At 42.2% G+C, this 15189-nt stretch overlaps 1 long non-coding RNA gene across 1 annotated transcript; it reads right to left on the bottom strand.

Annotated features, from left to right (window-relative positions):
• Nucleotides 1-1123: 1123 nt before the first annotated feature.
• Nucleotides 1124-9550, bottom strand: LOC136825005 (uncharacterized). Its single transcript, XR_010849205.1, has 3 exons — nucleotides 9330-9550; nucleotides 1615-1845; nucleotides 1124-1207 (listed from the first exon to the last, which is right to left on the bottom strand). It is a non-coding gene; the product is annotated as an uncharacterized lncRNA (long non-coding RNA).
• Between the last annotated feature and the right edge of the window lie 5639 nt (nucleotides 9551-15189).

The following is a 15189-nucleotide window of genomic DNA, read 5'->3' as shown; positions in this document are numbered from 1 at the left end:
TCTGTTGTCTCTTATTACCCAACACTTAAGTCAGATATTTGACTAAACTGCAATTCTACCCATGTGTCCCATTTTCTCATGGTGGTCTTCGATTGTCAACTTTATGTGATGATGCTTTGGTAATATTATGGGATGCTTCCGTGTCATGGTCCCGAGTAGAATTTTGCAGTCTACCCCAAACACAAAGTAAAACCATCGACCCCAATGATTGGGCTTTAGTTTACACAAAGTACTACTGTCCTTTACTCTACCCTTGTCAAGCAAGTCCTTATTTCATTGTAGTAAGTACTGTTTTGGACAATCTACAGAATGGATACTTCAGCCTTCTTCATGTCACTTGCAGTTATTGTGGTCCATTATTTGTGCCTTACACAGTCATGTAGTTTTATAATGTGCCACAATCCTCTTTAATATATACCAATCTGAAAAATAAAGAATCAACTTCAAAGTTTGGTTATCATCAATAGTAATCACAGTCAATGCTGTTGATTTAACCTTAGTGTCCGTAATTTCCATTTTATCAGTAATGGTCTGCAATACATTCAGATTAAGTGGCCAGCAACATCACTCTGCCTTAAGAACTCTGGTCCTTGCAACCACCTGGATGACTGCTGCCCTCTAGAGGCGTCATCTGCAGGGTTAATCTTTGAGGGAAGATGTCTCTTGACTAGGGTGGGAATAATCCCGTATGAAGGATATTCTGTTTGCCACAAATGTGATGTACTTTTCTCAGTCACTGTTAATGTACTGTTACACAGCTGTACTGTCTGTCTAAAAGTTTACCCTACAAGTATTTGTTTTAAAGGCATCAATCAATCAGTGAACTGTGCACTTTAACAACCAAGCAAGCTGCAGTTAATTCTAATCTTGGAATAGAAACTGCCTTAAGGGGGCAACTCATGCTTTTCCCTATAGAAAAGACAAGAAACTACCTCACCAGTGTTAATATGAAGATAAGCAACTACACTATAGCCATCTAAACGTGCATCACTAAGTCAAAGAAATTAGATAAAAATGAACAGTTTTAAGCATGAATAAATTAAGCTTATCTCAGATATGTTAAATTTAGGATATGCAGAAAAATTTTAAAACCGTGCACACAACAATAACTGTTGGTACTTACTCCCACTTTGCAGTCTTTCATCCCCAAGAACAAAAGATGTGAATATCAGTTTCACCCACATTGCCAGCAGACTCAAGGATATTCCTGTCAAGTATCACATTAAATAAACCATTTGTTTTTCCAAACCACAATGATAGCTGTTGAATCAAATCAACAGCTGATATCTCATCCCAGGATAACCTTTCCAAAAAAACAAATGGGGCTGCCAATCCTAAATGAGCATACAGAGAAGCAATGAACTTTAGTGCCCTTTTAGTCTGGGGAATACCTCCAAAAGCAAACAAACTTAACTTGTCACAATTAAGATCCCATTGTAATCCTAATACTTTATGAGAAGGGAGAGTGGTCCATATTCACTGCAGAAAGGATATCATCAACTGAATTACATGGTAGGCCATCAAGTAAAATTTTACTAGTACCGAAATGTTTCGAGATTTAATCCACCCTTGGCACAAGTCTTTAGTCTATCTTGCTCCTTGCATCAAACTTACCTCTTCATTTGATGCCTTTGAGCAGTCATCAACATGAAAATGGTCAAGGATCCCATCAATTACTCTGATCATATCCATCTTTATTGTCAATGCATAACTGGCAACACTAGATGATGATGTAGCTCCAAATAAGTGAACAGTCTTTCTATATGTTGCAGGTTGGCTACATGTAGTCCCATCTTCCCACCAAAGAAATCGAAGGTAGTCTCTGTCCTCAACAGCAACATACACCTGTTAAAAGATTTGTGCAATATCAGCCATATGCAAATTTTCCCAACCAAAACCTAAGTAAAACGTGCAATAAAATTACTTGTCATATCAGGTCCAGAAATCAATTGGTCAAAAGTGAGGTACAGCTATGCTATTAAGTGATATGATATGACTGCATAAGATTTCGTTCAAAATTCACAAACTGGCAGCCTAATATGCTCCATATTTTTCTCTTATTTCATTCTCTTATTTCAATGCAAGAACTATTTCAAACTGTGAGAGAGGTACAAACGAAAGTGCAGGTCAGAAGCTTACTAATCTATTAAAAATTCACAAAGGTCAACGGCTTGTGCAAGCCGCAAAGTAGTCCCGACCTCTTGACAGATCGAGGAAGGGGATCAACTATGGGCATCTGTGTTTCTTCACAGATACAAAATAACAGATGCATAGATTTAAAACATTTGAATATAAAATAAATATACATGGTTGAATAGCTGGCGTAATAGTGTACAGAATGATAATACATGAAAGGTGGCGATAATGTTGGAGATATTTACATAAAACATTATCATCAGAATCTTTGTTTCTCTCAGCCGTGTGGTGACCGCATGGTTGTTCTTGTGCGGAGAAAGTTGATTCGTCAGGTACGCCTACCAATTGGAGGCTACAGTATTCCCCACCCACCCCCTCAGGAGAGGCCCAAGTCTGTGGCTGGTGTCTGGTATGGATGCTGGTTTCAACTGGTCGATCAAGACCCACGTCATCCTCCTGTCGACTATCATCTGGTAGCCTTTTGGTCGTCTGGAGTATTCTGTGTGGGCCGGAGTATGTTGAGGAGGGGAGGGGTTAGTTCTGTGCGTCGACCTGGATGAACGTGTATTTTACACTCTCTAAATCTTTGGGGACGTAAACCTTTATGTTTGCCCAGTAGGTTGTTTTGGCCGGTAACAATTTTTCTATCGCCTTTCTGGTGTCGCATGTTGTTGTTGCGCTTGTATTTTCTTGAAAAATGTCTGCTGGCATTATTAATGCTTAGCCGTACAGGACTTCTGCTGGAGATGTGTTGAATGCTTCATGCAGTGTTGTCCTGAGTCCCAGCAGGACCCACAGGAATTCTCTTCAACTTCTGCCTTGGTATCTGGCAGTGAGAGGGGGCTTCAGTGACCTTTGCAACCTCTCAATTATCTCATTTACTTCAGGGTTGCAGGTTGTTGTTGTGTGCAATTTTCATCCTCAGACTGTCAGCGAGGGCGTTCCATTGGGTGGAGGTAAAGTTAGCCCCCTGGCGCTGCTGACGATCTGGGGAACTCCGTGCCTACTGACCCACTCAACGAGGGATTTAACGCAGCTATCTGCTGTCTGTTGCCAAATTGGTATTGCTTCTGGCCATCTTGTGTTCCTGCCTATGATTGTAAAGAGGCACTTGTACCCCCTCTGAGTTGGGGTAGGGGTCCCACTATATCGACGTAAATGTGGGAAAGTCAGCAGTTTATTGTGTGCCTAATGACTTTTGATGTCTGGCATGGGATGCACTCTCTTGCCTATGTCTTTACATCTTTCCTCATGCCCCACCAGATGTACCACTCTACTATTGTTCAGGCGGCTGATTGGCCTGATGGGTGGGATAGGTTGTTGGCGAGGCCAAAAGCTTTTCCTCTCAGCCCCTCTGGCAAGTAGGGGAATGGTTGTCCAGTGCTTGTCTCACAGGTGATGGTCGCCGTTCCGCTGCCAATCAACAGTGTGCTCCATTTGAGGGCGATGTTTATCCACAGCATTGGCTGCAGCCATTCATCGTCCTTCGGTGCCTCCATGATCTCAAGATAGGACATCCCAACCTGGATGGCGTTGACAGTTTCTTGACAGTGCATCCGCCACAGTCTTCGATGAACCCTTCAGGTATTTAATGGTGCAAAAGTGCTCAGCTATTGCTGACAGGTGCCGTTGCTGTTGTGCTGACCATGTGTCTGCTGACATTGTGAAGGCTTGCACTAGTGGTTGGTGGTCTGCCTGCACCATGAACTGTTGTCCCTCGAGCATGTGGCGGAAGTGACGGACTGCTTTGTAGACTGCAAGGAGTTCCCTCTTGAACGACGAGTACTTCTGTGAGAGGGTGCAAAAGAGATAGCAGGTAGACATTGACTGCTAGTTTATTAAGGGAGCAGGCCGCTTATAAAGCGGCGTGCGGACGTCAGTACAAAGACGTACAAGGACACACAGGTGACCCGAGGTCAATTGTTCTCAATGTAAAACAGGACAGGTAAATACAGATAACGTGACAAAATTAACAGATTTAGACAACAATGCTCTGACACATGTACAGTACAAAAGGGCACAAGTGAGTAAGTAATAAATGCGTATTTACATAAAACATGGCTAGGTATTGCGACCTAGGGTCAGGAGAAAAGGCACCATAGAAAATGGGAGGTTCACTAAAGAAAACCCGTTGAGCGGGGACTTTACAATACTCACCCCCCAAGACAGGTAACGTCTGATTAAAGCAGGTATCTTCTGGGGCGTTGGAGAAGGCCGCAGCTCCGCGATGTCAGCTGGGGGTTGCGTCGCGTGCGGGAGCGGTTGGCTGCAGCACTGCCTGGGTCCAGGGCCCACGGGGCGGCCACGCAACTTTCTTGTGGGAGAGTGGGCTGTGGGGGCGACATCTCCTGTGGAGGGCCTTAAGGGGTGTCGCCGACATCCTCCTCCAACAGTGCGGGCTTGAGGTGGTCTATCGATACCCAGGCGTTCTTCCTATGGATGGCCAGCTGGAATGCCTTTTTGTTTCTCTCCAGCACGAGGAAGGGCCCTCTGTAGGACCTGGTTAAGGGTGGGCGGACGGCATCGTTCCTGATGAAGACGTGGGTGGTGGAGGACAGACCGGGAGGTGTGAAGAGGGTCGTCCTGTCGGTGTACGTCCGCTGGCAGGGGGCGAACTTTCTGACAGTGTCTCGGAGCTTCTGGGTCCTCAGATTGTGGTGATCACCCATGATGAGTTCGCTCGGGACTACGAGAGACTCCCCGCGGACTTTTTCTGCTGTGGATGGGTCGCCGTTGGCTCTGGGGGCAGTCCTCAGCCCGAGGAGGACCCAGGGCAGCTGGTACTTCAATTCTCGGCGGTGCAGCAGGCCATGAGGATGCCTTCAGGGACCTGTAGAACCTTTCCACCAATCCGTTGGATGCGGGGTTGTAGGTGGTGGTGCTGTGGTGAGGTCCCCAGCAGGCATGCCAGAGCGGTCCCACAGCTCGGACAGGAAGGCTGGGCCTCTGTCCGTTGTTATATGGTCCGGGACACTGAACCGGCTGCTCCAGCTGGAGAGGAGCACCGAACCGGCTGCTCCAACTGGAGAGGAGGGCTGGTTCGGTGTCCCGGACCATATAACAACGGACAGAGGCCCAGCCTTCCTGTCCGAGCTGTGGACCGCTCTGGCATGCCTGCTGGGGACCTCTCACCACAGCACTACCGCCTACAACCCTGCACCCAACGGATTGGTGGAAAGGTTCCACAGGTCCCTGAAGGCATCCCTCATGGCCTGCTGCACCGCCGAGAATTGAAGTACCGGCTGCCCTGGGTCCTCCTCGGGCTGAGGACTGCCCCCAGAGCCAACGGCGACCCATCCACAGCAGAAAAAGTCCGCGGGGAGTCTCTCGTAGTCCCGAGTGAACTCGTCATGTACCCTTCATTATCAGACATCAACACACAAGAATTAACTTTAATGGTTTACCTTAAGTAATATCTAATGGTTTACCTTAAGTATATTTGCTTTAATACAATTTATCGCCATCAGAAGTCAGTTTGGAAGAAATAATACTATCAAATGATATCAAATGTCTGGAACTGAGCATAGTCAGCAATAAACTAATTTCAGTCTTAAGCATTAATGATTTCATAATAAATGAACCAATGTCTTCAAAAGATCTTGAGCGTTGACTCTGAAAGTGAGCTTATTCCCTTTTCCTGGATCAGCATTTTCATCTAATGGACTGTAATTAGCGCCAAAGTTATTACAAACTTCCTATTTGGCTGTCAACTCAGCAAGTTTCGAGTTTATTTTCATCTTGCTGAACTTTCTTTTTCCAATTCAGTTCTCTTGTTTCTCCATTAACCACTTCTTGCGCGCTTCAAGGGCTGCTTTGTGTGCTTCGACTTTAAGCTTTTCACTTAACACCGAAGAATTAGTGGCTGAACTCACAACTGACCTTGACTTTCTTGATCTGTACGACACAAGAGACTTATTTACCTGCTAAACACTATCCAGGCCCTTGACATCGTCCTGACTTGTATTTTGCTTATTCTATTAGCTTTGCTTTGGCGAACTTGGTAGGGTCCAAACTGCCTTCCATTACAGAGTCTGTTAACCTCCGACAAAATTCAGCCTTAACGCGTGTTGTACAAAGCTGTCTCTCTCGAAGGAGTTCTTTCAGCTGCTCAACCTTTAGCCAGCGGCGTAGCTGGCATTACATCAGTGGCGTGGCGGGGGAGGGTGGGGGCCATAGGTGGGGCCAAGATACTTTTTGGGGGTCACGGAAAATTACGCAAAACTAATGTACCAATCCTGTAATTAGTAAAATATACTATTCTCGAATGTGTATATCCATATGAATGAAGGAAAATATTTAGTAATTCGTAAACCTGTATTTTAAATTACAGAATTGATTTTCTTTTCAACTCTTACTGTATGCGGTATTATTTTACAATAGTTCCAACTCATTCTATAATAATTATAGTATTATAGATGCATTTTACAAAAAAATAATCAAACTGCCTCTGAACACTTTTTGGGGAAATTCACCATATTTGAGATATGAATGTGCATTTTGCAAAAAAATGATCAAACTGTCTCTGAACACTTTTTGGGGAAATTCACCATATTTGAGATATGAATGTTTATATAATCCCCATCCTTGAAAAATTTCTAAGTGTTTTGTTTACTTTAACACGGACACAGTTTGTGCTCTGATGCGAATTTGTTTTTTATTTAGAACTGCATTGTGGTTCTGATGCGAATTTTTTCCCCCTTAAAATTGCATTATGGGTAGTTACGTGTTGTCTAGGAGTCACGTGACCTGGTGAAAATCTAACAGGTGTCAGACATTTTTGCTTGTCATTTGGTTGAAGTCTGGCACAGAGTGACATTATGTCCAGTCTGTGTTCATCTTGCAACTTTGATTATTTTAGCTTAATTCACGATTTCTTTGAAAATGAAACACGATGCATTGATTTTTAAAGACAACATGGAGTGTTACCTGCAGCAGTACAGTTCAGTTTTACACCAATTTTCACTTGAAGCTGCTAAATTATATCCACCTTTAAGTGACACTCAGCCACCATCACCACCTAGGGAATCATTTTCTGATGATGACGACGATGACACTGTAGATGAGCTACAACCATCTTGTTCTGGATATAACCCATCAAAACGTTTGTGTCCATCCAAATAAGGTAAATTTATAATTGTTTTTAAAATAATATTGTAACATGATTTACCTTCTGTAACCCCTGTGGCTAGTGTGCGCAGCGCAACATTACCTCTTGCCAGTATATACATGCCTGCCAAGAATCCTTATAAATGTGGATAAGGCGCGAAGCGCCGTTCCGCCACCCCCTTGTGGTTAAGGGATGTTAGGCTACATTGCACTGGCCTACATTGCCTGACTATGGCTTGCTATGTATGCTATGATTTACCTCATTTTATTCATTAATTCAAATGCTGTTTTGTGTCCATGGTGATTTACCCGACCCAAACCCCCCATTCACAAAGGGTCCCTAACCTTGTTGGATGTAGTAGGGGTGTATAGGCTAGTAACTCAAAAACAACTCATTTCCCCAATGTATTACTATCATAACCATTCAGAACACATTAAAACACACATGAAAATACATAATTACTTTAGAAAAATGGAGTTGGAACTGTTGTAAAAATTTACCCTGTGTGCTAATGTGTCAAATACTGTTATGTAAATTTCCTCAACCTTACATTCAACACTAGTCTAATTTCTACTATAGTATAATAACCTTGTCATGTAAATATATCAAAATAGTGCATATTATCAATAACACGAAAGACTTATGACCCTCCAAAATCTCTTCAAAATTTCAATCTATCCCATTCCCTCTTCTTCATCTCTCCCAGGAAACTAACTCTAAGCAGCAGTAGCAAATTGCACTGCACTTATTCAAAACTGTAACTATAGTTTCAGTCACTTCATACACAAGTTAACATTAAGTTGGATCAAACCATCATGAACAAACAAGTCTGCGTTAAAAACCTCTAACTATATTAATTAATTTCTCAGCTTTATATAAGCTGTAAAGGTAACAAGAACCAAAATAATGTCATTGGATATATAGAACAACTGTAAATAATAAACTAAAATTAATTCAAATACTTTCTCAGCTAAAACATTCCAAAGGCATGTAAATTGATCAAATTGAGAATATTAATACCATTAGAATGGATAAAATCCGATAAAAATATCAGCAGCACATGTGTCAATTGTTAACAAAAAAAAAAAAAAACATTCACTTCTCATCTATATACGAGTACGAGCCATACAGTAAGTCTAATCCTTCGGGCCAGCCCTGGGAGCTGTTAATCAGCTCAATGGTCTGGTTAAACTAAGGTATACTTAACTAGCCATACACGTAACAGGGACCAACATAAGGCGAGTAAGAGTATGTCAAAACTGTAAATTAACTAAAAGTATTTTACTTTATTTCAAACAAAAATATGCACATCACATGACTGTAAATAAATATATAACTAAAGTTGTAAAACATATACGCTATTATATATCTTTTCAGTAAAGAAGTATGTTTATTATCAATGATAACAGAAAACTTCAAATGTGGGGGGATGGGGGCCAAACGCCTATCTGGGCGGCCAGGGGGCCCCCCTGGGTCCCCCATAGCAACGCCACTGCCTTTAGCTTATCCATTTTCGTTCAAATATCGTGTACTAAACACCACTTATTTGACCAACAGTCGTAAAGTAATCGTCAATTTTCCTTAAAGATACTCTTGGGTATGTAATAAACAGACTTGTAAAGTTTATTAATATGTTTGTTCATAACAAAATACACCTTAAGGCCGCATAAAAGGCAGCACAAAAAGACCGCACTCCAAAAGTTGGAAATACCTGTAAATATGATCATATTCCCGTCATATACAAGAATACCACGGTACTTAATGTATTTTCATAATCACTAAACTGGCGGTTAATTCGAAATTCACATTCACCTCAAGGTCTGTAAATCACTACAGTCCAGTTTTCTTTTACATATACATTCAACGAAAAACAAGCTCTGAACACCCAAAGCTTTATCATCCTACGATTCACAAAACACTAATAATTCACAAAATTTCAACAATAGTTAAACTAACGACTATCGCTTAGCCTGAATCTACACTAAACCAATCTTTAATTGGAAAGACAAATACACATCACCTCTTCAATGTTCAGTGTCTGTAGTTTCTAATTAAATCGCACATAAATGAAACCAGTGATACTAACCACAATGTGTATGGGTCCACTTGAATATTGAACAGCATGTGAGCAATTATTGTCCTGGCCGCAAATATTACGACTGCTCAAGTTGAATAGATGCAACAACACCTAATACAGTAAGTAGCAGATATACAGACCAAGTCGATGCACACTAACTCTCGTGCCTAATAAATGCGAAAGTCCATTGTGGATGAGGTCCAACCAATACGTCTTGTGAACTGCTCCAAGGCAATACAGTAACTAACTTAAAGAGGCCAGGGGGACGGCTTTCCTCAAATAAATAATCATCAATTCGTCAAACTACAGCTTCTTGGATCTGGGAATTAGCTAACAAGCTAGTCCTGAGAAATTGCGCTGTAGCAGTCAAGCCAAGAAGCATCAAAATTATGAATAAAATATAAAATGCATAATATAATAATAATAATACTTGGGTGAAAGGGGTTACAGATGTCCAAATCCTGAACCTTCTGTGAAAAATAAACTCTGGTGGAGGGAATACCCTTGGGTTTTTTAAATTTGCTAGTAAGTGAGTAAAGGATTTCCTTCCAATTCTTGCATTTATTTAATTTTAGAGACAGTGTAACCTCGGTATTAGTCTTATCTGGATTTGTCTCATTTCCAGGAGAGTTATCAGTGCTGTTACCAGCCTAACCATGCCTCTGTGTTCCCGATTGCCTAAAGAAACCAGCCATTAGCAGGGCTGATAGAAATATTGCCTAATTGGCTTAAAGGACCACTTGCACATGGCTAGTAGTTGCAAATTTAATGCATTGTCATTCACTCAGTAATTGTTGTGTTCCAAATAGGGGGGAAATGCCATCAGTGCACCCCATGCAATGTAATGTAGGCATTACTTAAGCTTCTTTACAGCGTGCATTCAGCCCCTAGCTACAACCCCTTTCGTTCCTTTTACTGTACCTCCTTTCATATTTTCTTTCTTCCATCTTATTTTCCACCCTCTCCTAACAATGATTCATAGTGCAACTGCAAGGTTTTCCTCCTGTTACACCTTTCAAATCTTTTACTGTCAATTTCCGCTTCAACGCTGAATGACCTCATAGGTCTCAGTGCTTGGTCTTTGGCCTAAATTCTATATTCAATTCAGTAATTTTTGTTATGTCCTTTTTCCATTTGTTATTTTAGTGAAAGCGTCCATTCTTTCCCTGTTAAGTTCACCCTGTTGTGTGTCTAGATAATAAATTAGTGTTAGGAACTGCCCTTTCACTTGGCGACCTTAACAATTATTAATTATCCTTTAATTACTCTGTTTGTTGGCTCATAAGGGGTTTTGCAAAGCTAAGATTATTCACTTAAAATAAAACATGTTATCCATCTCCTTCGTAACCCATAACATGGACGACCTCGCAGCACGTTGCTAATTAATGGGAATTAGATTTAATGTAAAAATTCAAGTGAAATCACACCCCCCGCAATCTTAGCAATTGATTTGAACCTGCAGCATTGTAATTCCAAAGGCAATCTGGCACCAAGAACAGAAGGTAATGTGGTTTTAGAACCAGAATGTTTAAAGTGTTTTATCACTCTTTCAATAGTTGGGCAATTAGTGATTAAATGCATGCTGTATTCTGATTTGTGATTAGGGAATGAAGTCAAACTGAAAGTGAGAGAGAGAAAGCGAATAGCAGAAGAGCGGTTTTAAACTTAGAGACGCGTGAATAACGAGCCGCGAAGTTCCCACAGTTGGTAGGCGAGTATTCAGCCAGGAACCGAGAGTTGGCAAGATAGGGCTTCTTGCCATTTTCATGTCTGCAATCTTTGCCTGGAATTACTTGGCCGTAAGGTAGTAGTGAGCCCTTAGCTAGGTGAGCTTAGTGCATGAAATTCAAGAGAAAATTGCGCAATCTCCCCGTCGAATAGGATGGCTAATTAATGCATCCACAAGGCTTACGAATACCACGATTGACAATTCACTCGCCTGTCTGCTTATCCAGCCACCCATCTGTAAACAAGACGTCCAGTTGATTTTGTTCCAAGAAAGTCTCGCTCACTTTCACAATTCGCTGCGTTATTTGCGTATCCTTTACCTAACATCTGTTTAATTTTTAACTTGCGCAAGGTAGACCAGCATATGTAAGTCTGCATCTCATATTCAAGGAGAGTTAGTTGTTTTGTTTTTTGTGTGTGTGCAGTGTACATTTTCATATATGCAGCTAGTCACTAATAAAGTTCGTTAGCTCCACAGCACCCAACCACGTGCGTATGTTTGTCCTTGAAATGTCATAGTAAAGACGACCATCTTGAAACAGCGGTCAGCTGTCATATGCATAAATGTCAGCGGTCTGGAATTGTCATATTGAAGCTGCCATCTGAGAGTAACTGACCTGTCAGATGCATCACTGCACTGTCATTACACACAGACATACTTTCTATTTTTGTGCACAACTTTTGATATCACGGTTAGGGAAATCATTTTATAATTCTTTTCAACTTAGTGACAAGGAAACACCCTTATTATTATTACTTTAACTTGAGAGTGTAGTCATTCTTCATTTATCAAAAAAATGCAAGCTTCATGCATCCATTTATACGCTACTAGTTATTCATTCTGTTGAGAGAGATTTTTTTTCTCAAGTTATTCCTTGCTATCCACCAGTGTTGGGAGCATATATCATTAAATTGGCTATAAGTTGATTCAAATTCAAACGTTGCCTTTCACATAATCGAGTTCCTTGAGTCAGCAAACCCAAAACTTACCTGTCAGATATTAATCTCTGGAATCACATCTTTTTATAAAGCTATTGTCCCGGTTGACTTTCTGCTACGCCTTTGACAAGTGAATTTACTTATTGCTTAAATTAAAGCAAACCCATTCAAAGTACTAGGCAGCATTTTACTGGAATTTTCTGGTCTTATATATATTTCAGTTAGGAAATTTACAAACTCATTAGTAGCCTGTACTTACTTAATGCACTTTTGTGCTGATTTTACTTTGTGTGTTACTATACACCGTAACCTCAGGCTCGTTGTCGCCCTGGAGGTCTATTTACTTATTTTAATCTGTTCTTATTGAACATAAATCTTTATTCATAGCTTGCTCTGTCCTTGACTGTTAAGCATATCTTGTGCTTTACACAAATTTGTCTATGTGCCAGCGTTCACTACGGGCCATTTAATTAATTGCTTCAAGCACCCAGCCTCTGCATGATTGTACGTTCATCCTAAGATTTTAATATTTCCGGGGAAGATCAGACACCACTCTAAACACCAGCAACGTGTCTGGCGCTGAGGAAATCAAAACCTTCAAAGAAGCAGGGAAACTTCTGAGAATGAAGGCGACAGATCTGACAAACTGGGTTCAAGCCCAGCTCAATGCTGCTAGGAAAGAAAATAGAAAGAGAGGAAAGGGAGCTACAACATGAACTAGCCTTGGCACAAGAGAAAGAGAAGGAGTGGCAAGAGAAAGAGGAGTGACAAGAGAAAGAGAAGGAGCAACAAGAGAGGGAGAAGGAGCGACAGCATCAACTACCCGGAAGGAAAAAGAAGCCGAATTAGAGTGAGCCAAGCAGGCCAGTGCCAACACCTGAGCAGCCTGGGTCTCCACACCTTCCATTATCTCAAATATCAGCCACCTCATGCCTAAATGGAACAAACCAAAGCCAGGGGCATGGCTGGACCAAGTAGAAAACCTCTTCTCTGAGTACAAGCTGACTGACACTGAGAGGGCCATGATTCTCGCAAAACACATGGCTGGAAAGGGTCAGGACACCTTAAATTTCTTAGGGAATGGCGACAGTGGAAACCTTGACAAGGTCAGGAAGGCTGTAACGATTGCGTATGAAATTAAGCCTGAGCACTGGGGCAAAGATGCCAAGGTCTTCTAAAAGAGATTGGTCAGACATAGTCTGACTGGGCTTACAAAAAGAACAGAGCCTTGTGGCAGTGGATCGACACCATGGAGAGCCAAGACATCGAGGATATACTGATTCGAATGCAGCTTGAACACTTCCTCTATTATGCTCCCGGACCTTCTGCTCTATACATTGGCGAGAAGCAGTGCAGATTGTTCACTGAGTGCTGCCATCTAGCTGATGCTTACAAGATGTACCACCCAGCCTCCAGCACCTCAAATAAGCGCATAGTGCCTCCTGACCCCGCTGCCTTATCAGTCTGCCCAAGAAACAGACCATCTTCTAATCCATCTGTATGTACTAATTATAAAAAAGTAGGGCATTTAAAAGCCCCCATACAAAACTAAAGGGGGGGCAACGTCAAATTGCCCCCCCCGCCAATCAGAATTTCCAGCTTTCTCACACTGTAACCACTCCTCGTAGAGATTATAGTAAGGTTTATTGCCACACATGTAAGAAATACGGGCATTCCTCGAATTTTAAGGATTGTCCCGGAAATAAAACTCCAACAATTGTTGTTCTAGCAGTCACTCAACATCCTCTTTAGGACCCCAGCTGTGGGCCCTATTTATGTTGCATCTCCTTCAGGTGGTTATTGCACTAAGCAGGTCTCAGCTTTTGAAGACACTAGCGCTCAAATCTCTATCATAAGGCGAGACAAGGTACCCTATGGTGCCATTATTGAAGAAAACAAGCCTGTAACTAATGAAGGCATTAATAATTGGAGGCTGACACTCCTGACTGTCCGATTGAGGGTCACTAGACCACACAAAAATAGGATTTGTAAGATTGGAGTAGCTGATCATATTCCTGGAGGCTATGACCTCCTCCTAGGTCAGCCCAAGGTCCTACCTTGTGGGCATCTCCATCAGCTGCTGTTGTGCCGCAGCCAGTGCCTATGCCTGGCCAGTGTAGTTCTCCAACCAGTTTGGTCGTTGAGCCCCCAGCAGAGCCAGATACCGGTTCTTGGCAAAGTGTACAAACACAGACACCCGGCACTCATGGTCCCAAGGCTGTTGACTTTCCCTCTCCAAATCCAGTGCCTGAGCCTGCCTTAGTACCAGTGCCAGTGCACAATGCCAATCTCCCTTCAGGAGATCCCAGTCCGGCCCCCTTCTCATCTACTGGCCTGGCCCTGCTACCTGTGTCTGGCAGAGAGCCAGCCCGAAGTTCAGTATGGTCTTTTATGGATTACCCTGACCTCAGCAGGAGTTCGTTCCCTGCCACAGCCTCACAACCCATGCCTGAGCTGGTCCTTGTAACCTGTGAACCTCTGACACCTCCATCCACATCATCGCAGTCCCCAGAAGACAAGACTCTGGTGGATGAACTTCTTAGAGAAGTCCTATCTAAGCTGGTCATCCATATGGAGTCCGTGCTACAAAAGTTAGCAGCACTACTCGGCACCACCGCTGGCCTGGTTGTCACAGCAGCCGAGGCAGTAGCCTACTTGGTGCCTGTTCTGCAAGTGGAAGAAAAATCCACCGACCTGGCCCAAGTCATCTTGGTCTAAGGCTCAACGAAATCCAAAGAAGAGAAGTATAGAGTGGTAAAAGGTTCAGGTAGCCTTACTAGAGCCACTATGCTCTCATGGCACTCGTATCATATAGCTGTAAGAGTGCCTTGGCTTAATAGAGCAATCCTAGCCCCTTATCCAGAAAGGATGTCTAGGGTTGTCTCCTACCTTAATCAGTATTGTTGTATGGAGAAAACTTATTTTGTACTTAGCTACGTCTGTTCTTTAGCCCAACAAGCTGAAGAGCATGCCCTAGTCACCCTGGCATTTCTGTTGCAACTTTTATATATCTTGTTGCATTTATTTTATTTTGTAGCATGTATCATAGAGTAACTAACTCATGTGTAATTTACTATTCTCATACTGAGAAACTTTTATTATCAACATACTTCATGTCCATGTACATGATGTTATGGATTAAATGACCTCTTTGTAATTTACATTACTCTCTGCATGTGTTAGCTTAGTTCTGTGTGAACCT

This window comes from Macrobrachium rosenbergii, chromosome 36, assembly GCF_040412425.1.
Source record: "Macrobrachium rosenbergii isolate ZJJX-2024 chromosome 36, ASM4041242v1, whole genome shotgun sequence".
NCBI classification, from domain to species: domain Eukaryota; kingdom Metazoa; phylum Arthropoda; class Malacostraca; order Decapoda; family Palaemonidae; genus Macrobrachium; species Macrobrachium rosenbergii.
This window is presented reverse-complemented; position numbering and strand designations above follow the sequence as displayed.